This window comes from Vigna umbellata, chromosome 11 (assembly GCF_029865625.1).
Source record: "Vigna umbellata cultivar VRB3 chromosome 11, Vumbellata_1.0, whole genome shotgun sequence".
In the NCBI taxonomy this organism is placed as follows: Eukaryota; Viridiplantae; Streptophyta; class Magnoliopsida; order Fabales; family Fabaceae; genus Vigna; species Vigna umbellata.
In genome coordinates, this window is record NC_142175.1 from 15,108,260 (window position 1) to 15,112,805 (window position 4,546).

The 4,546-nt window shown below is 40.6% G+C and overlaps 1 long non-coding RNA gene across 1 annotated transcript; it reads left to right on the plus strand.

Moving 5' to 3' along the window:
- The first annotated feature begins 975 nt into the window (after positions 1-975).
- LOC148191034 (uncharacterized) lies at positions 976-3,815 on the plus strand. The gene is made up of 2 exons (XR_015782793.1): positions 976-1,395; positions 3,527-3,815. It is a non-coding gene; the product is annotated as an uncharacterized LOC148191034 (long non-coding RNA).
- Positions 3,816-4,546: the final 731 nt, after the last annotated feature.

Sequence of the window (4,546 nt, forward strand, 5' to 3'; positions counted from 1 at the left end):
ATACCTTTTAGATAACCAGTACACTTCATTACTGTCATAGACATCAAACCAGTATTAAATTACTGAAGCTTCCCTTACCTGGTTCAGTAGTGTACTTCCAATTGCTTAATGATTTCTCTAGTGCTCTCACGGCTTTCTACTCAACGAGTCACCCCACGATTTTTCACTAAATCTAAGATACCAAAAATGACACAAAGTTCAGACCTATAACTCATGCATGCAACCAGAATCTGGTTCGCATGAACTAAATAGATGAAGGTGCAGAGACGAGAACTTACCAGTTCAGTTCTCAGTTCTGTTCGGATCAAAATGATGCTCACGGTGCAGAGAATGTTTCTACGGTGTCTGAAATGAGATTGGAGAGAATAACGGTGAGTTATCTTAGAGAGAAGATGAAAATGGTTTAGAGAGAAGCTGGAGAATTTGAAACGTTTGGTTCAGAGGAAGAAGAAAGGTGTATGCGTGAATGGAGAGAAGGTTTTTCAGAAAATCAATTCTCTTCTCTCGTAAGACGAGTGTCCAATTCACGGATGCCACTTGTCTTCCACTACAAATTTCCAAAGGTTCCAGCCTTGACACTTGGCAGGCGCATGCAGAGTGGAAGTGAGTGGGTTTTGACGTGGCACGGTGCAATAAATGATGATCAGAGAATGGATTTGTGTGCTAATTAAATCAGGTTCTCACAAAAATAAACTTTAAATAGGTAAAATTGAAGATGAAAATAAAATAAAATAAAAATAAAATAATAAAAGTGTAAGAAAAATATATTTGCATATATATGAAGAAAAATAAGATAATATATGTAAATAAAACTAGAATAATACAAAAATAATAATAACAATAAGGCTTAATTACCTACTTAGTCCCCATGTTCGGAGGTAATTTGCTGTTTAGTACCCGGTTTTAAAAATGTAGGCATTTGATACCAATGTTTTGAAGTTTGTATCAATTGAATCCTACCCACTTAACGCTGTAAGGACTTCATTTTCTTGGTGGTGGGGACACGGTGGTCACCCACCTTTGGCATTATTGGAATGCAATAATGAGGGAAGGAGAAAAGGAGAGGGGGTGGCATTTTACGGGGGAGGCTTTGCAAAAGAGAAAAAAAAAAGGGAGGCTCTCATTATTGGCATGTGAGAGGGCGAGAGGGAGAGAGCAACAGAGGGAGGAACCCTTCCTTCCTCCATTTCCAGCCGTCCAAAGAACACCATGGGAAGCTGTACCAACTTTGGAAGGGCTGAGAGGAGGAGCTGGGATGGGCATCTGGTGAGAATGGAGTCTTTTGCAGTAAGATCTGGGAGAGGAAGCGAAGAATTGTGGAGGATGCAAAGAGATCTTGATCTGCACGTTTGGAGGAAGATGGATCACAAATTTTACAAAGAAAGTCTTCAAGAGGTAAGGGGAGCTAAATCTTTTGTTTGATTGTTGATATATACTATGTTTAATGCAAATCTGGGAAGTTGGGGATGAAAAATTTGGGGTTTTCTGGGTTCTGGAAAACCTGGTGCGAATTCTGCAGAATTCTGCAGAAACGCGCGTACGTTCAATTTGGTGAGTGAAAATGGGACGTTCGTCCCATTCGATAAGAGCGTTCGGTTTTGTGGTTAGCGAACGTTAGCGTTCGTCCAAAATGACTCGTCGGCCAAAATATGTTGAGCGTTTGGTATTAAGTTTGATGAGCGTTCGCGTTCGTAAATTCTGAGTGTAGCGTTCGTGTAGCGTACGCCCTTAATAATGAATGAGCGTTCGTCCAAATCCTCCTTTGAGCGTTCGTCTAAATGTATAATGGATTTAGAGCGTTCGTCTATGTGTGTAATGGATTTTGAGCGTTCGTCTGAGTATAAATGGGGCCTGAGTGTTCGTTGTTAAATGGGTATGTATAAGTGTAAATCGTGAACGTTCGTTGTTAATTTGGTAACTATAGCGTTCGATATAATTTAGTATTATCAGGCTTGAATCTTGAACGTCCGTTATGGTTAGTTCGTGACTGTAGCGTTCGGTCTCATTTCTGTATTAGTAAATGAACGTTCGGTTTTAATGAGATATTATGAGCGTTCGGTCTTGGCTTGATTAACGTTCGGCCTTTGTTTTGTTCTGATGGTGAACGTCCGGTCTCGGTTTTGTTGGGAGCGTTCGAGTTCAATTTAGACTCTAAGTTTCAAATCATAAGCGTTCGTTCATGGATATGATTGTTAACGTTCGGCCTCAGGTTGGTATTCTTGGATTTGAATCTTGAACGTTCGGTTTTTATGTATAAATAAGCGTTCGGCCTTTATTTGATAGTATTAAGTTTGAATCTTGAGCGTTCGGTATTATTATTATGGGATTAGAAATTCTTAGCGTTCGGCCTGTTGATCTCATAGCGTTCGGCCAAATAGTGTTGAATCCAGTGAGACGTTCGGTTTTGACGTTCGGTCTAATTGTGTTCAGGCGTTCGATTTTGGCGTTCGGCCAAATAGTGTTGAATCCAATATGACGTTCGGTTTAGCGTTCGGCCTAATTGTGTCCAGGCGTTCGGTTTTAGCGTTCGGTCAGTTTTTGTTAGCGTCCGTCCAATTGGCATAGTGGCGTTCGGCTTATAACGCTTGGTGAATAGTGTTCGTCCATCTAATGGTCTGCAAATGGTAATGGGTTCTAAGTTCCTTTGGTCTTGAGTTGGATTATGTATACCAATGGTTGGAATATTGTCTGTGACGTGATTTATTTGAAAATATGTGAATGTATGAGATATGTTGGATTTGTTGTGAAAATATGGTGGTATCTGGTTATTCATGACTTGGGTTAAGGTTCAAAGTAACAGTATGATTCATGGACGTAATTCCATGATCCTCAAGGAGAGGATACATGGTGGTGTTTTGGGGGTTGTATAGAATGATTACATGATAGCTCAGTTTTGGGGGTCATCCTGAATCTCCAATGATCTTTCTTCTCATGTAGAGAGGATTGAACATGTGGTGAGGAGTAGCAGGAGGTCCTAGTCTTGGATGCTTCCATATGATCCAAGGTGAGTAATAACGGATTAACCTCGTGATTGTGGCCGGGCGGGAGTGCCCAGAGTTCCACCGGGCGGGAGTGCCCAGAGTTCCACCGGGCGGGAGTGCCCAAAGTTTCACCAGGCGGTAGTGCCAGGGCGGGAGTGCCCAAGTTTCATAAGGCGGTAGTGCCAGGGCGGGAGTGCCCAAATTTCATAAAGCCACCACGAGTGCAAGACTCGCCATAGCTCGGTAATCATTCTAGTCCGGACGAGTCGGTCTATAAAGGAACAAGTCGGGGTATAAAGTAACAAGTCTTGTGATGTCAGTTTACCATGTTTGGATGAATGTTTACATGTCCCGGAAGTATGTGAGATATGGATCAATGAGTATGCTTTAATTGTTCTTTTATATGAATCTATGAATGATTGCATGAATTAACTGTGCTGTATGTATAACATGCTTTTTATATCTAGCTCACCCTTGCATTGTTTGTGTTATGTGCTGTTTGGGTATGTTTCTTTGGCGATGATCATCCACTTGGATGGGAGCAGATGCTGTCGAGGAGAGTCCTTTGGATCAAGAGCTAGAGGTTGCTGATGTTGCAGAGTAGTCTTCCTAAAAATTTCCGGATTGAACACTTGCAGTGCTCAATCCTTTCAACTGTTCAAGTTTAAATTTTCGCTCATTTTATTTGGATGATTGTAATTTAACAATTAAATTACACGTCATATTCTGACTGTTCTCTATATTTGAATGCTGACGTCTTTATTATATAATATTGGTTATTATATAATTGGGATGTTACAAACGCCGTTATAATTGATAACGTTTTTCTGACTCTGTATGTGATTTGTTCAATCGTGGCAATGAGGTGGCATAAGTGAGTTGACGTGGCAGAGCAGGCTCAATTGGGAATTTGAAATGGGGTTACATTTTTAAATTTGGGAAATAAACTAATTAGGGTTTTTTTTATAGGTAGCTAGTAGCAGAGGTTAAAGAGGTGAACTGAGGTGGGGGTGGCCTTCGTTGTTTGGTTGGTGTGAAGTGGGTGCCCTATGTTGAGTAACTATTGTTGTTTTCTGAGGTGAAGAAGGTCGCAGAACTTGAAAGAATAAACTGTACCAACTCAGATGTCCAAAAAATACAAATTAGTAGTCATTGGAAAGATTTTTGAGTCTAGTTTCTAATAAAAAAAGAATCACATCATTTGGAGGTCGGTGGGAAAAGTTATCAGTAAAATAGCCAGCAAAGGTCAAAGTTGACAGCATCTTATCTCACCCAAGTTGCTCATCTCATAAACATTGTTTTTTTCCTCCATCATGGGGTGCCAAAAAGATCACTTCCCACCACTGAAACACCAGGACCAGCCTAAGAAAAGTGCAAAAGTGATTAAAACTCACCTTTTGGCCAATGGTGACCCCAGTTCACCTGACTGAGTACCTGTGTTGGACTTTCTGTACAAAATCCAGTTTTGTCTCGGGTAATCGTTTACAGTGTCCTTGTAATCGTTTACAGTGTCCTTGTAATCGATTACAGTGTCAAAAAAGGTGTAAACTTCATTTCTAAGGCAT